Source organism: Hirundo rustica, chromosome 4 (assembly GCF_015227805.2).
Source record: "Hirundo rustica isolate bHirRus1 chromosome 4, bHirRus1.pri.v3, whole genome shotgun sequence".
In the NCBI taxonomy this organism is placed as follows: domain Eukaryota; kingdom Metazoa; phylum Chordata; class Aves; order Passeriformes; family Hirundinidae; genus Hirundo; species Hirundo rustica.
The window spans coordinates 22,550,540-22,573,312 of NC_053453.1; the positions used below are offsets into that span (position 1 = coordinate 22,550,540).

Here is a 22,773-nt window from a genome sequence, read left to right on the forward strand (position 1 = left end):
AGATGAAGCTGAGACAAGTATTTTTTCAAATTATTCAGTCTTTCAAATTAAATCTCTGCTGAATAGCCAAATAAACATAGGTTGCCTAATGATGCTTTTCCTAATATTTGTAGTGTAATTTCATTTAAACGCAGGAAAAAAAAAAAAAACCAAAAAAACACAAAAAACCAAATTTTACATGATTTATTTTAGTAAAGACAAAAGAGAAATATAGTTTCAATCACTTTATTCTTACCAAGGCTGTAAGCTGTACCACACAAAACCATTTCGTCTGAGGTGGCAGACTAGACTTGAACTCTTGTTATGTCCTCTGATGGCTGATATATGACTCTGAATTCCCAAATTTGCTCAAACCCCTCTGTCTTGCCTACCAGGTGTGCTGGCCAGTCCTGCCCAGGCAGGACTCCCACCACAGCCAGGAAGTCAGCAAAGACAAGCACTGCTTAATTCCCATTCCTAAATGGGCACAGTATGAATTGACTCAGCTGCCCATGGCTGAAGGCAGGTAATGAGCCCAGAAAGCTGTGGCATTTTCATGCTTCTACATGTCCAAGCAGAGATTCTAAATTACTGCAGGACTTTCTTTCCTTTGTTTCAGGGATGTATCCATTCTTCAGCTAACTGTTAAATTTTTATGCCCCTTTACAGATGAATGATGTATTTTGATTGTAGCAGGTGACCAGCATTCAGCTCTTTCAAAGAGAAACCCTTACAAAACAAAGTCCAGCTCTGATTAAGTTGACTATCTGAATTCAAAGCATGTCTTGACTGCTTTCCATGAAAACAACTGATCCTTTTCACGGGCTAAGGCCATTGTAACTTCCTCTACACATTGAACAGATTACCATGGACACGAATTCAGACTCCTTCCATTCACACAAAGTCCCTGAAAATTTACATAAGTCTGCAGAGAAAACAGGCAGCCAAGCTTTCAGTGACATGAATATTTTGTTGAGAGTTTCAAACAATACATACTTTTTTCTCCTAGAATATAGTTTACAGTAAAACCCCTGCAAATTAGTTAAACAGTAAAGAAAAAAAAAATTGGGTAACTGTTTAAAATAATCTTTTAAAATAAGCAATCACTATCTAACTACCTTAGACTAAGTAGTTGCAAAATTTAAACAGTTTGGAAATATCCTGTATATAATAAAAATGCTACCCTGTTATGCCATAATAGTGAATTTTTATGTCAAAAAATTACTCTGCAAGTCACAGCCATACATCTGTCAGACATAAACCAAAATGAAAATGTCATACCTTCATCTGACCCATAAGACCTCCTCAACGCAGTCTGGTTTGGTTGACCTTGCCATAACTAGACTTACAAACATGCTGTTCTCCTCAGACCCATTTTCTCTTTTGCTCAAAACACACCACTGAAACCAGTTTTGGTCTATAAGACATCACTGCAATTTTGCATTCAAGGACTGAAAGAGGAAGGGCCAGAAAAAGGTGTCCCAGATAATGGATTTACTGTAACTATGTTAATATATCATTATTAGGAATTTTTAAAAAAATACGTTGGGAGATTCAAGACTTCCAAATTAAAATGCTCCTATTGTATGATATTGTGCACTTAAATGACAAGAATTGTTTTCAAAATGTTTCCCTGAAAAGCAGCAATACACCTGCTGGTCGCACATACCTCTTGAGGAGAAAACCAGATCTTTGTGAGGAATCTGGATTTGTCCTGTCAGGCTAACCTGCTGGTCAAGGATATGTTATAGCATGAACATCAGTGTCTTACCAGAACTATCTCTCACTCCAAAGGCACTGAGAAATGTACAGTGTGTCAAAAATATTTCTGAGTTTACTGTCATCTAATCTTCAGTCTCCCACCCCTCTGAGTCCATCTAGGGCTAATTGGTATCATGTCTTCCCTCCACAAAACCTTCTCTCTGCTGGTTTCCAAACCCTTTTCATCGCCTTCTGCTCCTGAAAAACTCCCTATGACTCTGCTATGCACAAGCGGAGGAATTTTCAATAATGAAATACATATTTGTTGGGAAATACATATTTTCCTCACAGAATCACACCGAAGTTTTAAGCTGAACAATCGTTTCATAGTAAAGACCTTTCCATCTAACAGTACTCATGGGGCTTAATGAAAGGAAATGCTTTTCTTTATCTGGAGCCTATGTTTTTAGAGCCCATAAAGATAATTACAAACTGAAAAGATCTCTCTTTTATATTTAAAGATAGAAATTTTACAGAGTTCAGAGTTAATTGCTAGATTCTTTGACAAGTCGTGAATAGTTTTAAGTCAGACTACCATGTAACAGTTTTAATTGTAAAGCTCCTTCTCGTCTCCCTGACACACCTAAGCCTCTCCACAAGAAGCTGTAGCTTCATTAAAGAAACAGGAAGTGTTGTCACCAATTTTGATGAGAAAAAGTTCTGGTATGATCTGAGAATACAGAAAATTCATTATTTAAAATGTATTAAATTCAAATACCTTGAACACAATTTCCACAAATGAGTTGAAAGAAATTTTTCTTACTCTATTCTCCTTTAAAGCAAAGCGCCTCTTATGCTCTAAATTATCTGCCTATCCTGATACAGGGTATGATAACGATTTCCAAACAATAAAATACATTTATTAGTAAAAGAAAATAGGGAAATTAGTAAGAGGCATTGGTTATTCTGAGTGAATTGTTCAACCATTTATTCTGTGTGTGAGAGAATTCTAGAATTCTTAAACTGACATCAATAATCATGCATCCATATATATGTCTGTCTGGGGCTTCAAGGGAAATCTTGAAGTTGTACCTTAAGTTCTACTCTGAAAATGAATCTGAAAAGAAATCAAGTATCTTGACACTCTGAAAAAGATAATCTTTCGTCCATAAATACCATATCACAAATAACAAATACATCTAATACGTCCACACAGCTTTCTGCAATTCAGCATTCAGTACTTCACACAATATTCTCTGGTACTATGTGCCATTAACTTGTAACTTCAGTTTTACCATCAGCTTCAAGGAACTTATATCAGAGTAACTCTTCCCATAAAAAGAAAGTAGCTTTCCTGTGAAAAAAGCATTATATAAATTATATGTGATTTCATTTATAGGAAATGCAAATTTTCCAAGCTCCAAACGTCGATTATCTGAAGTTGCATATAATTTGTGATAAAGAGTACTGTCCCTTTTCAAAGCACAGATTTCTGCATAAGTATACCAAAGCAAAATAAGAAAAGAAAATGAGAAATTAACTTCCTCCACCCACCACCCGCTCTAAGAGACTGGCATATGAAAGAAGCAGGAAGTAAATCCTCTCTTTAGAAAAGTAATGTACATCTCTTGGGGGTGTGCTGGCTACATACAACTTGGGCAAGCAGTGCCCTTTTAAAATTCGCAGGAGACACATATTATAGGTAACTGAATTCAACAAGAAATAGATAACTGCATTAGAAAAGAAGTTCTAATCTTCATCCCAAAGGAGCATCTTTGGTCCTTGAATGGTTAAGATATATAGATCAGCATAAACGCTACCTTTTCTTGTACTTTGAGGCACAACAGGGGAAAGGGTCCATTGCAGCATCAATCAAATACAACTTACAGCTGAGATTAGAAAGAAAAAAACTAAGAATGGTCTAGCCTCTTACTGTAAATTCCAAATTTCATGTAAATGTATCTTGGCTTTCATAGGAGAGTGTAGCATTACAAAAGGATTGTGGGTTTTTATAAATACCTGAACCAATTTACTTTTAAGGCCAATATGCAGAAGACCAGAAAGTATGTATCTGCCTATTTTTATTTCTTCATTGGTAAAACTTACTTCTGGGATGAAGATCAAAACAAAATCATCATACCTTTCCAAAACAGGACACAAGTGTTTCATCACTCTTTCCAGGAAAAACTGAATCAAAACTATAGCACGTATGTGAAGATTAAAGTACAAAAAACCCCAGAGCTCTTGGAAAAAAAAAAAAACAAAACAGAAGTCCTCTAACAGAAGTTCTTTGTTAATTCAGAATAGGACCCAAAGTCCACTCTGCTGTCTTCTAGTTTATTTTCTTTCTTCTTTCCTTCCTTTCATTCCTAATTTTTCCTGTTAGTTTTGCTTTATTTTGCAGCTTGAAAGTTTAAGCTCTCCACTTAACTTTCCTGCCAACATTTACTTCATATGCACCTATTTCCACTTTAGCTGCTCTTTAGAAGCTGTTCCCATACACCCACCAGGCGAAGGCAGCCTGGCGCGGGGGCCCACGTGCTGCTAGGGCAGGCTCCTGTGTCTGATGAACCAATGCTGGCAGCGGCTGAGGGAGGGCTCAGCAGTCAGATCTCCTTCCTGGGGAGATCTTGGAAGCAGACCAGGTGCTTCCTTTTAATGGCCACGTTGATTTCTCTCTCCACTCTTGGTGGCTCTCTCTGTCCCAGTGTGGCAGACACCTACTTGTGTGCATGCTGGGTGTCAGGTGAGCACAAAAAGCCTGATAGTAGGAATAAGCTCCTCAGCTCCTATAAAAATGACAGCTAAGGGCAGGAGGTTGCCATCAAATTAACTCCCCAGGGAAAGCAAGCTGACAGCAGTTAACTGAATGATGGATGAATTGTTCTCTGAGGCCATGTATAACTTACAGATAATTTCTCAAACATTTCCTTTTTCTTGTATCAAATCGAAGCTTTGCTTTTCACTTATATATCTGTGCCTCAGCCCACATCTCAGATTTGATTTACATCATTATCTTCCTAATCCCCAGGGTCTCATATAGATTTTGTAATTTACCTTTATCTTTACGGCTGTCTTCTCTCAGCATACTCCTCTTATACCGGTGATTTATAGGCTGAGCCCTGTCATCATCAACAACGTAAACCCCCTTATATCAAACCTACTTTTTTATTAATTGTCACACACTTATTTTGTCAAGGCTTGTAATTATTAATTTTGTCGTATTAGATTAAGGGTGAAGGAATATCTTATCCATGCTGAATGCAACTGCAAAATAACACTTGAACATGACTAGGGATTTTTTTTTTAGTAAATAGAGGAAATCCTATCAGTATTATTTCTGCCCACTGCATAGATATGCAATAAAAGAGTTTAGAACATTAATATGGAGAAATCACATTCTGTACTCTGCCTAGTGCATGTTTCCCAGTTTGATGTCAACTAATTGCTAAATCAAGCAGTGATGAAAGGGTTGCATTTTAATTTATCCAGCAGTGCCGGGTTTATTGCCAGACAAATGGGCTCACTGCTCTTATACAGGCAATATACTAGTAGTACATTTATATTAGGATCAAATTTTCTTAGCTCATAAAATGTGTCTGGTTTCTTATGAACTCCATATCTGCACTCAAATGAAAGACAATGACAATATAACTGTAGCAAAAAAAGGGGGTTTTGATTTTATTGGTATGTTAATATCTGCTTTTATGTTTATGATTCTTGAGAAGCTACACTGGTATATGCTGAATAGGACATTCTCATGCAAACACCAACTACTCCATATTTTTGGCCATTTGGCTTGTTTTGGCTATTTTTCTACATCAAAGAAAGCAGATGATCATCTGTAATTGGAATCAATCCTCCTCTTTAAATTTAGCTTGCTATATGGTCATGTGCAGCAGTGTTAACCTTTTTCTAAATACTTTCTGAGCATACAAGTCACTTACATGCAGGAGTAGCTCTAGGATACTAGTTCTTACCCTGTGTCCTGGTTTTAGCTGGGTAGAGTCAATTTTCTTCACAGCGGCTGGTATGGGGCTGTGTTTTGGATTTGTGCTGAACACAGAGCTGATAACACAGAGGTGTTTTTGTTGCTGCTGGACAGAGTTTACACAGAGCCAAGGCCTCCACTGCTACTTGTACTCCCAGGCTTGTAAGGAAGTTGGGGGTGCATGGGAGGCTGGGAGGAGACACAGCCAGAGCAGGTGATCCCAGCTAACCAAAGGGATGTTCCAGACCCTGTGACATCATGCTCAGTATACACAGTGGAGGGAAGAGGAAGGAAGGGAGGAATGTTTGGAGTGATGGCATCTGATTTCCCAAGTTACCATCATGCGTGCTGGAGCCCTGCTCTTGTGGGGATGGCTGAACATTTGCCTGCCCATGGGAAAGGTGGGAAAAATTCCTTGTTTAGCCTTGCTTGTGAGTGGGGCTTTTGTTTTCCTTATAATCTGTCTTTATCTCAACCCATTGGTTTTCTCACTTTTATCCTGATTCTCTCCAAGATCCTGCTGATTGGGGAGTGAACAAGTGACTGCGTGGGGCTCAGTGCTGGCTGGGATTAAACCACAACATCCCGATACTGCCCTGCTCTTAGAAACTTATTTGTTGTACAATGTACATCAGAAAATAGTAGTGCCTAGTAGATGTACATCAGAAATATTATGGACACGCTTTAGAACTGAGCTGAAGAAATTTTTTGATCAAGATTTGCACTAGTATGTCTTTTCTCCTGCCTATTTCTTTCTTTACTTAATTTTGTTTTTCCATAGGTAATTACAGCTTGTTTCTCTTTTGATTTTTTTTTTTCCCATGGAAAACTAGGATACTCTTCACAGCCATCATGGAGTTCTGGCATGGAGGAAAAAGAATGGAGATTTTCTCTTTCGAGCTGCAAGTAGAACATAAGTTTTATTTTATAGAGTGAATGCAACCCAGTCAAGCAGATGTTCTTTCATGACTAGAGCCTTGGGTGGATTCTTAAAATAGTACTCATTATAGTTATTCCATCAAAAATAATTTAGAGCTGTTTTCTCCAATTAAAATAATTGTGAAATTTGGCTGAAACTTATTTCTAAATTGTTTCCCTGAAAAAATCTTAAACCTACAGAACTTACTGCCATGCCAACCTGTCTGTTCTGTCGCACAATAAAACTCTTCTCAATGTAGTCCTTACAAGTCCAAGGCTTTTAACTCTCCTTCAAATGTTTCTTCACAAAGAGTTACTACCAAAGATCTGTACATTTTGGTGAAAACCAGCAGTCCTTGTTTAATCTGTAACACACATCTATGTCCTGTCCATAGAGGCAGCAGTGTGCCATGCTTAGGAGCAGTGGGTTTTACCCTCAAATCCTGGGTATGCATAATGTTCAAGGAGGCAGCATTAGCTAGGGATGTAATCATTTTAAATGAAATATATTATTCCAACCAAAATACCTTTCAGCCTAAGAACACACTAGGTTACAGTGGACATTACAGCCTGAATAGCACTGTCAACACTCAATTTTTAACAAGTATTAAAATAATTTACATGTAATGTTGCCAACAAATCCACAGAAACTGAGCTGCATTGAGACTGTATGTTGTACAAATAGAATTTATATGTTAATCTCAGATATGGATGCATACCACATGCAGTGAGTGACAATTACCTAGAATTTGCTTTGCAGTACTCCCTCCTGCCCTCAGATAAGAACTGTTCATGCTTCTAGAAGAGTAGGATTTTCTGAAGGGACTCTAGTTCACATCCAGATGTGGGGCTGAGAAAGAGAAGGAGGGAAAGGGGAGTGCACGCAGTTCCCTATGAGAAGGGAGAAGAGAGGAGGGGCTGAAGTCTACCCTCAAAGGCCAAGGCACTGTGCAAGTGTGGGTAAATGGGCAGGGGGTGGTGTGTCTTCCTCCCCCAAACCCATCACTGCTCCTCCTTTTCTCCCTCCCTTCTTCCTTTTTTTTTTTTTTTTTTTTTTTTTTTTTTTGTTTTTGTTTTTGTTTGTTTGTTTGTTTGTTTGGGGTTGTGTGTGTGTGTGTGCGTGTTCTTTTCTTTCATCTACTCTTACAGCCTCTCTGGGATTTCTACAAACTCTAGAGTAAAGACTCTGGAAACTATCATTAAGTCTTTTCCTCTTGTTAGTAGGACCCACCACTTTTCTCTTACTCTTTTTTCCCTCATACGTTATCATTTGCCAGAAGACATCAGAAATCTGGAATGGTCCTTCAATTCATTTTTTAACATATGCTATTTTTTGATGGAGAGAATACAGTGAAATGTAGGTTTTTATCCACTGCGCCTGTGCAATTTAAAACTTTTATCCATGTCAGTACTTGGCCTTATGGTCACAACTTCGAAGTCAACATTTATTTCTGAAGTACAAGTAACAAATGGATACAGAGCATCGCCTCCCTGAAGTCAGAAATGCAGACAGGAAGGTGTCATGACACCGCAGTGGGGAAACTGGCAGCAAACACGGAAGCATGCAGGGTGACCCATGAAGAGGCACTGTGGAGGGCATACGAGTGAAAAGCTGTGTCCATTCATTCAGCACCAGGGACCACCTGGAAAACGTGTGACCTTGTGGAACTGAAATAGCAGCTAATGGAAAATAGCTGCCAACAGCCCCCACCCCTATACCTGTGCTCACAGGCTACCTTTTAGCATGAAGAAAGATACATGAAGAAAAATGACACAGGAAAAATAGTGTAATTATTTTATTATCCTCAAACATGACACATGGATCCAAGCTTTACTGACTGCTATACATGAGGAAAACCCAACCTTTCAGTATGTTATGACTGTGCTACCACGCTTCATATGAACATTAAATTACAGCAATTAGATAAAATAACATCAGTGGTATCCCCATTTAGTATAATTGTTCCTTTTGTGAGATGTTAGAACTTTGTTTACACAGTAAATGTCTGCCTGATATTCCCACATTTCTCCATGCTGACATTCAGGGACCATGAGGTACGAGATCTTGCTGCAGCCCATAATTTCTGGGTAGCTGTGGGTCACACAGGGTGAGAACCCCCATTTAGGATTATGATCAGAGACAATCCCCACAAGACAAATGTTCAGATCAGCTGTTTTGACTCATGTTTTCAGGTGCAAATGTTGATGCAGTCTCCCCTAAGTGAAGTCGTACACCATTAGGAAGGCTGTGCTCAGGCTGAAGGGGCTCCCTTTTTCACCCAAAGCAGCACACCCCGGCTGCTCACATGCCTGTGTGCGCACTCTACTGTCTGCACCTCTTGTGTGCAGTACTTTTGTTCCTGAACCAATGTCAGAAAGTATGGGTGTATCATCTCAGCTTTGCAGAAAGCAAACAAGCAAAGAAAGCAAAATGACGTGCCCAAGATGATACTGCCGGGTTCAGTTCCAAGGTCCCATGATTTTCAGCTTCCTGTTGAACAGGATACACTCAGGTCTCCAGCTGAGTGCTTCTCCTCACCTCAAAGTATTACCTGTGGCTGACAAAGCCTGCAAGGGGCTGCACCAGGGACTCCAGGAAACTGCAAAGAGAGCTGCCTTCACACGTGCCTTGCGTCCTCAGAGGCTGCAAAGGCTTCCTGCGCAACCTCCTCAGAGTGGGACACTGCCCTATAACCTATGACTTCAAGCCAATCCTTTTACTCTTGAAAGGGCTTCAGAAATGTGAACAGGCTCTTGTTCACACAAAATACCTTGGATTGAAGTATTACTACCTCTACTTTACAGATGTAGAACTGAGACAGACCCCTTCAATACCTCTTTGAAAACTGGTACTCAAAGGAACAACTAGAAAAGATGATAAATTGCTGCTTCACCAACTCAACGGCTTTTTATACTAATATATGACTTTTTCTTAGCAGTAACACCCATTTTTTTTCTGTCCTTTCAGCTTCTCTTTCTGTATGTTATTTCTAAATTCCCTAGAGCAGGTGTCATATTCCTGCTCTGTGTTCACATGGTACCTCATGCAATGAAACTCTGGTCACTGACAGATGCACGTAAATGTTGTCAATACATAAATAATAAATGGTAGCATTTCCCTGATTATACAGCATCTCCACATGTCAGTTTAATCTGGGATTTCATTTTTGTATAAATATCCAACACATGTAAAAGCCCAGTTAAAGGATTAATCTGTGCATGCAATGAAATAAATACATTGTGTATTTTAAATGGCTGTATTTCCAATAACTGGTTATAAATTTCCCAAATGTTTGTAAAATTTCTGAAGTGTTCTAGTACTGCATCAATAGGCACAGTGCTAACATTTAATCCCTCAGTAGAAAGTTTATGGACAATAAGAGAGAGATACCTTTCCCCCCCTCATTTTACTTGGATGTAACTTTATTTTGATATAAAACCATTACAGTAATATTTGCTCCTTCAAGAAGCAACTTTTACTAATTTTCACTTAATCAAACAGCCAGTAGGGAGAATTTATTATGCAATTAATCAAAGTAATTTTTTTTCTGAAGATGCCTCCAACAGGTGTGTATTATATGCAGGTGACAGCACTACAGCAGCTTAAAAAGACCCCAAACATCCTTAAAAACAGTCTTTTTAGAATGCATTTTTATTTTCTTAAAATGTTCTTATTTTCTCTCTTCTACACATTAATACCTGAAAGTTGAGGAAGAGTAAAAAGTTTACAAGCAAATACCAGATTTCTTTATACCTAAGAACCTTCTTAATTTTAATGATTTCATTAAAAATTAAATAAATTAGGGAAACAGTTTAGTGGATGGCATTGCTAACCCACAACAAACATTAGTCAAACACAGAAGATAGCCACACATGTTTTGCTCTCAGAAAACACCACAGCAAATATAAGGCTTGTATACTGCAGCTAGTTAATTTTTCTGCAAAGTATTTATACTGTGAAGAGAAAACAATAGGCTTTCAGATATATTTAACATTTTTTTAAAATCATATTTAAGTACCTGTGACAGAACAAGTCAGATTTTCATTAGGTTCACTCCCAGAGCTGTGTCAGAATGTAGCCTTGTAATTACATAGGAATTAAAAAAACAATGAACAAGACATGAAAGCAAAAGTTCTTCAATTAAGTCTTATCTTCAAATGGAACTGCAGACCTCCTAGGACTTTCACAGTCATTTATGCAACATAGAAATACTGAAATTACTTCAATTTGAGTTTTGGAAGAAGCAACAGCAAATCGTCCTCTGGCTCTCTGCCATGGTGCTGTATTTCACAGTATGCTGCTATTCTGTCACTTTATCTCTCCAGTTTAAGTCATGCATTTATTTCCTGCTCTGGAGTGATCAAAGCTTTCCCATGTAAGACAGAATATTATAATTGCCAATTTCAAAGGGTTTTAGGAAGTTTCTTCATAGATTTAAAATCATTAGCAACAGACTTGGTGCTCATCTAGTGAGATATCTTTTAAGTCTAACACAAACATTAATTAATTATAGGTTTGACTAAGCCTTTAAGGTTTTGACTGTACCGGGAGCAGCGTAATATGCTTCATCTCAGCTGAAAGCCTTGGAGATGTGGGGCTTTAGGGAAGCTCAGTGACTCACTAGGGAAATGCATCTGTTGTTTCTGTACCATCTAAAGCATCTGATTTGCTACAAAAAGGAGCACATGCTGTATTTTCTTCCAGGGCATTGCAGAAGTCGCTCATTGAGTTGCCATACCTGCCTGTGGCAGAAAACCTTCTGCTATTCCAACAAGGGTGGTGCAAATGCATACATTTCTTACACAGACTAATGGTACAGCTACACACTTTTCTGGGAGACGTACAATGCACTTTTGTATCTAACTGGTTCACCTCCTGCAACACAACAAAATCAGCAACTGGTCCAAGACAGAAAGATGCACAGACTTCATGGGTGCAGGGTAAACAAGTGTCTATTCAGAGATGCCCAGAAGACCTAGATAAGCACCAGACTGAGGACCTGACAAGGAGATACAGCAGCATTCTTCATCATGTTTCAAAACTACAGAAGACAATAGAAATCCTGCTGGTTTTTACATTGGATAGCAGCTAGATAAAAGACAAAAATATGGCAGGGACCAGAATCCCAGGTATCACCTTTTATAACCCAGCATGGGCCAGCTGCTGACCCAAGGCTTTAAAGCAGCCTGTAGAATGTATTTTCTTGCCCCCTGCCCATCACAGACAGAGCAGCCCCTCCAGCAGTACAGGCTGCCAAATGCACATTTGTGTCCATCCCGGTAGAGAGATCCCTACTGCAGCCACAGAGTGACAGTCTTGTGGGGGTGTAGCCGGGGGAGATGGTAGGGAGCCACAGCAGAAGGAGGAGAGCAGGGATTTGCTTCTCAGGATTTGCTGCTCACACACAGCAGCAGCTGCTGCTCTGGAGCAGGGCAGCAGGGGTGCAGTGAAGAAGAAAGGGCAAAAATCTAGTCTAGCACCTGGAAATGCTACACAGAACCACCTTATACCACCCTTTGGACTGGAAAGTTAGGTTTTCCCTTTCAAACTTTTCTCCAATTCCCATCTTCAGCCTGATACAGATCAGCAGTGGTGCCCATCCCCAGCTGCTGTGCTCTGTCATACTGTAGATTATATTACCCTCCACAGCTGTGGTTCAAATCCCAGTACATGGGAAGTGTTTAGGATTGCCATCTCCTGTTTCTTTGGCAAATGTTGTATTATTAGATGATGGTAGAAAGTGTCCAGTATCAGCATTGTATAGCTGGTTTAGGGGTAGTAAGATCAATAACTGTAAATTTCACTGTCTAGCCATCTACACAAGATGTGTCAGCATAGGTATTTCTAATATGTGGCCCTGAGAGGCATGTCCCAATCAGCTATTTTTTCACATTTTATTATCTACACTGATCTTTATTCTACCAGCCAAGCTTGCATGTCCCAGTACAGGGTATGCTGGCTGCGGTGAGTCCCAGTCTATGCACACCCAGCATCTTGAGTTCCACTGCAAGATGATGAAACCTCTTTGATTTAATCACACTCTGAGTAGGTTGAATTTCCTGTTGAAATTCAAGTGAACGGCAGATTTCATGGTTACCTGTGTTTCAAAATGCTCTTGCACATCATTTAACTAATGAACCAAACCATGAAAACCTGTATTACAGTTTTGTTCAAATGCACTCTTTACAATTGTGATAGAATATGTGGATCATGTTAGAAAAAGCTGATTAACTCATATTACCTCAGCAAAAACAGGACTTGATTTTCTGGTTGCTACATATGCATTTTCCTGTATTTCACTTGACTGCATGTAACCTAAAACTATTTGTTTTGCATCATTGACTTATTAGCTTCACCAGATTTAGCTGAAGCTATCTTCTTCCATTTAGCAGGGCAATAAGAATTTTTTTAATCTGCTCCAAATTGCACTTGCAATATGTTTTACTATAATGAATCTCTTTTGCTACAGTGAACACCTACGTAGTTTCAAAAGCTAATGGATCATATAAGAGTCACACATATTCCTAACAATAGGGCATATCTGTTCCTGTTGTCATTTTTCACAAAATCACAGAATCTTAAAGGTTGGAAAAGATCTCTAAGCTGATTGAGCCCAACCACGAGGTCCACTACTTTATCTTATCCCCTAGTGCCACCTCCACTTTTTTTTTTTTTTTTGCAATGCTTTCAGGAACAGTGACTCCACCACTACCCTGGGTAGCCTGTTTAAATGCCTGATCACCCTTTCAGTAAAGATATTTTTTCTAATATCTAATCTAAACCCCTGTTTTCATGAGTGCAGCCACTGCTCAGACAAATCTTTAGAAGATTTTGTGTCACAGTCTCATCACTCACACAAAAAGTTCGGAACTTTCCATACAGACAGAGATGACTACTGCCACATGGAAACATACTTTGTCTGCTGATTCATGCATTACAAATCCCACAGTGGATAGCAAAAAACCAGAAAATACTGAAAAAAAGACTCAGATTAAAGGATATCTTTGCATAACCCTCAGGGATTTTTCATGGATGTATTTTTCACTAATGGATTAAAAGAATAATTTCTAGTCTAAGTATTCCTGAAGGAATTCTGTTGGGTGTAATACCATCTTGACCCCTGATCAAATACATATATAATTTCTAAACACAGAAATCTTTTCTGTCTCTCGTCAAGACATAACAAAATATAAATCTTTGAAACTGATTAGGCAACAGTGCAGAAAATAAAACTCAGAGAGAAACAAAATAAAGAAACTTGCATTTTTTACCCAGTGTTTTGTTAGTTCTAATACATATTGATTGTTTTGATTTTTGGTTTGTTTGATTTTTTACTGTACAGAAAAAGCAGTAAGCAAAACACAAATTCCTTTTTCTTCATCCCAAATAAAGGAGGATGAACAAACAGGGGAAAAAATTGCATCAGGTATATAAGAATTACACTTTAAAAGGGGTGCAGAAACCAGTCAAAACCCTTACAAAGTTGCTACAGCAATTTTACATGAAACTGCCTGTGTCTTTGGAGAAATGTGCACATAGTAAGAAATGTGGCTGACAGAGAGGCCAAACCATTTACATGAGAATATGAGAGGTAGCTATGGAGAGGATTAAAGAGGAATGGGCAGATGAGCCTGAGAATACACTCAGAATTCAGCCAGTGCAAAATTTGAAATAAAATGAATTGAAATCTCCTATGGTTGTATCAGGTGTGAGAGAAAGAACACTGCCAGTTCTCTAAGATTTTCAATTGGCTAGTATTTTAACTCTACTACTAGCCTTCTAGCCCCCTGAAGTCATATAAGCACATGAGTAATTTCAAATACTTTCCTTTAAAGGAGGTTTCTTACCTAATACAAGTGATCTTATTTAAAATAGCAAACGGTCAACATCCTCAAAACACAGTAATCAAACTCAAAGTGCAAATCTTTAAGAGTAATGATTTTATATTGTATTTATGATATATAGTCTCCAATTTACTTTTTTTTCCTTTTACTGTATGCATTTTGAAATGCTGAGAGATACTTCAGATGCTTGTGATGCATACTTGAGATGCTAAGTGAGCACTCTGTCCTTAGTACCTCAGCTTACAAATGTACCAATCCATCATGAGGAATGATGATGGTTTGTGTTGTTTTGGTGTGCAGCTGGCTGGCACAGCCAGATGCACACTGCTCAGTTTTCTTATTTAGCACAGTTTGAAGCTGTGCCACACTACTCACTGACAGGAACTCCTAGATCATTGACAGGAGTTCAATGTTCTCTCCTGTTTCAAGGTGCCACAGGCCCTTATAAAAAATATAGTACTCTACAATTACAAACAAACAAAAAACACAAACCAAAAAAATCCACCAAACAGGTTGGATTTTTGCTCACACATTGGAAGCACCTTTCAGAATTCCACTGTTTTAATCACAGAATCACAAGGCTGGAAGAGACCTTCAAGATCATTGAGTTCAACCCATTCCCTAACACCTCAACTAAACCATGGCATTTGAGTGCCACATCCAATCTTTTTTTTTAACAGATGGTGACTCCACCACCTCCCCAGGAAGACCACTCCAGTACTTTATATCCAATACCTTAATATCCAGTACCTAATATCAAACCTATATTTCCCTTGATGCAGCCTGGGACTGTGTCCTCTCGGTCTGTCAGTTGTTGCTGGAGAAAGAGACCAACCCCCAGCTGACTACAGCCACCCTTCAGGCAGTTGTAGAGAGTGATTAGGTCACCTCTGAGTCTCCTTTTCTCCAGGCTAAACACCCCCAGCTCCCTCAGTTGTTCCTCACAGGGTTTGTGTTCCAAGCCCCTCACCAGCCTCGTTGCCCTCCTCTGGACACGCTCAAGCATCTCAACGTCCTTCCTAAACTGAGGGGCCCAGAACTGGACACAGCACTCGAGGTGTGGCCTCACCAGTGCAGAGTACAGGGGAAGAATGACCTCCCTGCTCCTGCTGGCCACACCATTCCTGATACAGACCAGGTGCCATTGGCCCTCTTGGCCACCTGGGCACACTGCTGGCTCATGTTCAGCTGCTGTCACCAGCACCCCCAGGTCCCTTTCCCCCTGGGCACTGTCCAGCCACACCGTCCCCAGCCTATGACACTGCAGGGGGTTATTGTGGCCAAAGTGCAGGACTGGGCACTTGGACTTATTAAACTTCAACCATGCATCCAACTGTTCCAGGTCCCTCTGCAGAGCCTTCCATCCTTCCAACAGTTCAACACATGCTCCCAGCTTAGTGTCATCTACAAATTTACTAATCAAAGATTCAATACCCTCATCCATGTCATCAATAAAAATATTGAACAGAACTGGCCCCAGCACAGACTCCTGAGGGACACCACTGGTGACTGGCCCCAGCTGGATGCAGCACCATTCACCACCACTCTCCAACCAGTTCTGTGGTGGTGCAGAACTGTTTTATTAGATTTTTGTAAGAAGTTTATGTTATGGTTCGTTTCACTGTATCCCCAATTCTGTATCCCTTTTGTGTTGTCTGTATAATAAGGTATTTTGTGTCAATCATCCCATACCTCACATGACATGTAACATCCCCTCTGCCCCAACCCCCCTCTCTGGGGCAGCTTGCCTATCACTCCCGGGGTCCCTCCCAGATTGTGAAATCTCCGTGAGAGAGCTTCAGGTGATAGGCAGCCTGGGGGGAATTCCTTTGGCTCTGGATTTTAGTGGTCTGAAGCTTGGGGGTGGGCACACCTTGTTACCCCCTGAAACCCCTGATTTGTGGTCTTTTTTGTATCCTCCCTGGGACCCTCCCCCGCTTATAGGGGGTGGGAGGGAGGAGCAAGCTCTCTCAGCCGCCAGGTTCTCAGCCTGGAAACTCTCTCAGCCGCTGGGTTCTCCACCTAGAAGCTCTCAGCCGCGGGGTTTTCAGCCTGGAAGCTCCGAGCCGCTCGCCTCGGAGCTTGGAGATCTCTGCTAATAAACATCCTTTAACCTGCTAAGCTGAGAGCCAGCCTTTTCTCTTCTGCTGCTGTTGACTGTCACCTTTGGGTCCAGCTGCTGAGCCGAGAAGCCAAAACGAACTGGAAACTTTGTGTCTGTGTTGACCCGAGCTAGCTGGAGGTCAGCTCCCACCCGGAGCGGGGACACAACCGGACATAAGTGGCGCGCCAACGTGGAGCACACCACGCCGGCAGAAGCAGCTTGGACCACGTGGAGCACGGCTCCACGGTGACAGAGCGTCCAGCGCCCACGCAGGGCCCCCCGGAGACGAGGCGGACCCTGCGAACGGACTGGGGCTGATTTAGCCCGAAGAACAGTCTCTGGGCGTCACGCACCCCTGTGAAATTGACTTTGAAACAAGGCAAGTTCCAGGGGAAAGAAGGGGAGCTTCGAGCCCCGACCGGAGTCCTTCTTGCAGCAGAACATCCAGACCACGCACCCCCCAGGCACAGGAACAGGTAAGTATACCCGCAAAGGGACATACTTACTGGTTTTAGGGTTCCCCCGAGGGAGGGGGATCTATTGGGGAGGAAAAAATCCTCCAAAAATAGCTGCGCAGCTAAAGGGTTAAACCTCCTGTGGTTTTGAGCGAACGGGGTCCGCGGGGGGAGTGCTTTTCATCTGGGTTTGGGTTCAAAAGCAACTTAGTATCGAAAACATGGGCGGAAAGCTCACGACTGCTCAGAAAAGGTTGTATTATAATTATGCGTCAGTAATTAACGAGGCCAAATTGAAAATCTCAAAAGGCGAGTTAAGAAGTTTTGTTCGCTGGGTTCATGTGCATTTTCCCCAAGTCTCTCCGGACAGTCTCTGCAGCCCACATTTCTGTGGCACTGTAGAAAAGGAATTAATTAGGTTGATTCAAACTGGGGACAAAAAGGCTACAAAGTATTTTACTGTAGCAATGAAGTTAAATTCGGCAATTCAATTTCAAAAGGGAATGCCGAAAGAGCCCAACGGAGAAACGTGTTCTCCCCCTCCTCCCCCCACCTCTTTTCCCCGGTCCCCATGTCCCCGGGAAAGCGTTCTCAATGGAGCGGCAGGGGTTCCGCCCGCCCGCTCTGCCTCCGGGGCACCCCAGCCTCCACGCCGGTGCTGGCCCGGTGGAGCCAGGAGGGAGATCTCGGGCAGCACTGGCCATGCTGCACGGGATAACCCTCCCTCCCCGCTTTTAATCGGGTCCAGGTCCGCGTGGTCCTCTCGGGGTTCCCAAGATGGCGGAGACCGCATGGCGGGGGACTCCCCCGCCCCCTCAGCGCCGCCCACCCCTCCCTACCCCGGTGACGTGGTGCCCGACCCGCGCAGCCCCGCCCCCACCCCACGTGGCGCCGGCCCCGACCCGCGCAGCCCCGCCCCCACCCCACGTGGTGCCGGCCCCGAGCCGCGCGGCCCCGCCCCCGCCCCGCGTGCCGCGGCCGCGCTGCCCCCCCCAACCCCCTGTGGCTGCGCGTGCGCACTGCGGCACCCCTTCCCCCCCGCAGCCGCCGCGCCGCCGCCCGCCCCGGAGCAGCCCGGTCCCGGTCCCGGGCCGCCGGGGCTCGACCCCGCTCCCACGGGATCCCCCCCGCCCCCCCACTCCTCGATGGTGTCACCCCCCGGGCAAGCCGCGGCCCTTGCAGGGACTCGGTTGCCAGGCAACCAAGTGCCTCAGGGCACAGGCGTCCCAGCTCCCTCAAACCCGGAAGTGCCCGGGCAGGGAGCAGAGACAGCTGCCAGCTCCTGCTCCCTTCCCACCCTTGCCCCTGTTACCTTCCGTAATGCCCACGGTGGTAACAACAGAGCAGGGTATCACCCATTTCCCCGAGCCACCATCAAAGAGATCTGCAAAGCTCACAGGATATATGGCCGTGATGGACCATATTTCAGAGGGCTTCTCAGAGCAGATCTCTCTGCAGAGGAGGTGGTGCCTGCTGATTTAAAGTACCTGTTTTCTTGCTTGCTGAACTCAACAGAGTACATCCTATGGGTCACAGCTTGGAAAAGGCTGCTCCAGGAGGCCTTACCAGGGCTCCTCAACCATGTTAACACCAGGGTTGATGCTCAGGGAAACCCTCTCACTCTCGACCACCTGGCTGGGGAGGGGCAGTGGGCAGAAGCCACTGACCAAGTGGTCATTCCTGTCCAGTGCCTCCACGTAGTGAGAGAGACAGCCCTGACTGCATTCTTCAGCATGCAAACACAAGGTCCTGCGATTTCTTATTCGAAAATCAGGCAGGACCAAAGTGAGTCTTTCACAGATTTTGTGGAAAGGCTGTCCCGAGCTATTGAAGCTCAGGTCAAAAATGAAATGGCTCGAGAACACATTTTATCGGAAATTGCGTTTTCAAATGCAAATGATTTATGTCGTGCTGCAATTTTAAGTTTACCCCTACACCCCAAACCAACCTTACCAGACATGCTTCAGGTATGTCACGTAAAGGTGCCTTGTATGAGCTTCTTTACAGGTCCATGGCCCAAACCTCATCAAGTTGCAGCCATGGAAACTGAAGATTCCCGAAAAACACCGAACACCGGGAAGAAGCATTCTGCGCAAAGCTCCCAGAAGTGTTTTTTGTGCGGGAATTTGGGGCATTGGGTTTCCAAATGCCCCCTCAAGAAAGAAGTAGAGGACCTCAAAAACAAAAAAGGGGGAGGGGAAGGGGAAAAAGGGAGAGGGTTTAAACCCTCACAAAAAAACTGGTGAAAGAGCGCAGGTCCGCCCTGCGTGAGGAAAAAAATGGGGTGGACCGGGCAGGAGGGGAGGGGAAAGGGAGCCAAGGGAAAAAGAAGGAGAAGCTGCAATGCCCCATTCAGGGTGGCAGCAAACATAACACACTGGAAATGACTTACACGGACCATGACATGGCACAACCAATTTTGACAACCAATTCTAAATATACCCCCTACAGGTTGCAGCTCACGGAGGGTTTGCACCTGAAAGACGACAACTGGAATTTTGTGTCAGTTGACAACAGTGAGCAGGGTACCTGGCCAAGGGTCAAAGGTAAGCTCATCGTTGTGGGAGACTGCAAACACACCCCAAAAGAGATCGAAATTCTTCCAGGAACACTTGATAACAATCCTGGAAAATTCGTTCTCTGGCTACGCTGCACTCACCCACCAACATTCCTACCTAAAGGGCAGACAGTTGCCCAGATCATACCCACCTGGGAACACCCGGAAGAAGACAACATACCAACAGCTTGTCCCGGGCACAACATCACAGAAGTGAAACCCCAGGTGGGATGTGAGTTACAGGTGGGTGATGAGGCCATTAACATCACAGGCCTGCTCCACACGGACATGGACGTGACTGTAATCCCAGCTAAGCACTGGCCGTCACGTTGGGCCTTGGAAAACGTGGCAGGACACGTGCAAGGAATAGGGGGAATGCAATTGGCCAAACAATCAAAGAGTGTGGTGCAAATTAAGGGGCCAAAAGGGCAGTTGGCCAGTTTACGCCCTTTTGTTTTGGATTATAGGGAACCCTTGTTGGGGAGAGACCTGATGGCCCAGTGGGGAGTCACGATTGACATCCCAGACCCCCCACAGGATTTTTGGGCGGCGGTCGCTGAGGAGCGCCCTACCCACAAGCTGAATTGGAAAACAGATGCACCAGTGTGGGTTGAACAGTGGCCGCTTTCAAAACAGAAATTGAAGGCACTCAAAGAGCTCGTGGAGGAGCAGTTAGCTAAGGGTCACATTGTAGAGACCACCAGCCCTTGGAATTCGCCGGTTTTTGTTATCCGGAAGCCGGGGAAGGACAAGTGGAGACTCCTCCAAGATCTCAGACAAATTAATAACGTGATAGAAGACATGGGCTCTCTTCAACCTGGGATGCCTACCCCGACCATGCTCCCACAAAATTGGAAATTGGCTGTTATAGATATAAAAGATTGTTTCTTCCATATTCCCCTACACCCTGACGATGCACCACGTTTTGCATTCTCGGTTCCCACTGTTAACCGAGAGGCCCCGAGGAAACGCTACCATTGGAGGGTTCTTCCCCAAGGGATGAAGGTGTCACCTATCATCTGCCAGTGGTATGTTGCTTCCTTGCTATCCCCGGTCCGCGTAGCCGCAGAGAAAGCAATCATCCATCATTATATGGATGATGTGCTTGTGTGTGCTCCCACCGATGATGTCTTGTCCCACGCACTTGACCTGACAATTAATGCATTGGTTGTTGCAGGGTTCGAGCTGCAGGAAGACAAGGTTCAAAGGATGCCACCTTGGAGGTACCTGGGGCTGGAAATTGGCAAGCGGACCATTGTGCCGCAAAAATTGGAAATCAAGGCCAAAATTCAGACCCTTGCAGATGTCCATCAGCTGTGTGGGGCATTGAATTGGGTGAGACCCTGGCTGGGCCTCACAACTGAGGACCTAGCCCCTCTTTTCAATTTATTGAAAGGGGGAGAGGAGCTGAGTTCTCCCAGGGAACTAACCCCGGAAGCAAAGGAGGCGCTGGAAAAGGTACAGCATCTCATGTCCACTCGGCAGGCTCACAGGTGTGATCCAGACCTGCCTTTCAAATTTATAATAATGGGGGAAATTGCCACACCTCCATGGAGTCATTTTCCAATGGAGAAATAACATCAAAAAGGACCAGGGCAGAGAGGACCCACTTCTAATCATAGAATGGGTCTTTCTCAGCCATCAAAGGTCCAAGAGAATGACACGTCCACAGGAACTGGTGGCTGAACTGATCCGAAAAGCCAGAGTTCGGATCAGGGAATTGGCAGGGTGTGATTTTGAATGCATTCACATTCCAATTGGATTAAGATCGGGCCAGATTACAAAGGCAATGTTAGAACACCTGCTTCAGGAAAATGAAGCACTGCAGTTTGCTCTAGATTCCTTCACTGGGCAAATCTCAATTCATCGGCCAGCCCACAAAATTTTTAATCAGGATGCCAAATTCACACTGAATTTGAAAGATGTTCGGAGCAGGAAGCCTTTAGAGGCCCTGACAGTTTTCACGGACGCGTCCGGAAAGTCCCACAAGTCAGTTATGACTTGGAAGGACCCTCAGACTCAGCAGTGGGAGGCAGATGTTGCCGAGGTGGAGGGATCACCTCAGGTTGCTGAGTTGGCCGCTGTCGTCAGGGCTTTCGAAAGGTTCCCCGAACCCTTCAATTTAGTAACGGACTCCGCTTATGTAGCGGGGGTGGTATCGAGGGCAGATCAGGCAATACTGCAGGAAGTGTCTAACACCGCACTGTTTGAGCTGCTTTCTAAGCTTGTCAAGCTTGTCTCCCACAGGGAGCAGCCATTTTTTGTGATGCATACAAGATCACACACCGATTTGCCAGGGTTTGTAGCTGAGGGGAACAGAAGGGCTGATGCTCTTGCTGCTCCTGCAGCGATGGCCCCATTGCCAAGCATTTTTGAGCAGGCAAAGCTCAGCCATCAGCTTCATCATCAGAACGCGCCTGGCCTTGTTCGCCGGTTTCACATCACCCGGGAACAGGCCAAGGCAATTGTGGCTACGTGTCCCTCATGTAATCAGCATGCACTCCCCACCTTGAGTGCAGGAGTAAACCCCAGAGGTCTGAACAGCTGTGAGCTGTGGCAGACTGACGTGACACATATCCCCCAATTCGGCCGATCTAAATATGTGCACGTGTCTGTGGACACTTTTTCCGGTGCAGTTTTTGCTTCTGCCCACGCAGGGGAGAAGACCTTGGATGCGATTAAACACCTCATCCAGGCTTTCTCCTTTATGGGCATCCCAAAAGAATTAAAAACTGATAATGGCCCAGCGTACCGTTCCAAGGAATTCTGCAGCTTCCTGCAACAATGGGGAGTGGGTCATAAAACCGGCATCCCTCATTCCCCAACAGGCCAAGCTGTAGTGGAGAGGACCCACAGAGAAATCAAAAGGGTCCTTAACCAACAACAACCGGTGTTGAAAACAGAAACACCGCAGACCCGATTGGCCAGGGCTCTATTCACTTTGAATTTTTTAAACAGCACATTTGAGTTTTTAAACCCTCCCATTGTTCGTCATTTCGGGGCAAACCCTCAGCTAAACATCAAAGAGAGGCCGCCAGTCATGGTCCGGGACCCTGAGACTGGAAGGACAGAGGGACCTCATGATTTAGTCACGTGGGGCCGTGGGTACGCTTGCGTGTCCACCCCCACGGGGCCGCGATGGTTACCATCAAAATGGGTGAGGCCCTATGTCCCGAAGGTCTCGGGGGAGAAAAAGAAACTGCCACAGGTTACTCAGGCAGCT

General features: G+C 43.7%; 1 protein-coding gene and 1 long non-coding RNA gene across 9 annotated transcripts in view; one reads left to right on the forward strand and one right to left on the reverse strand.

Moving 5' to 3' along the window:
* The window catches only part of PTPRZ1 (protein tyrosine phosphatase receptor type Z1), a 140,767-nt gene that overhangs the window by 105,379 nt on the left and 12,615 nt on the right, over nucleotides 1-22,773 (reverse strand). The window lies entirely within an intron of this gene.
* LOC131378547 (uncharacterized) lies at nucleotides 5,975-6,704 on the forward strand. The gene is made up of 3 exons (XR_009207808.1): nucleotides 5,975-6,072; nucleotides 6,186-6,398; nucleotides 6,505-6,704. It is a non-coding gene; the product is annotated as an uncharacterized LOC131378547 (long non-coding RNA).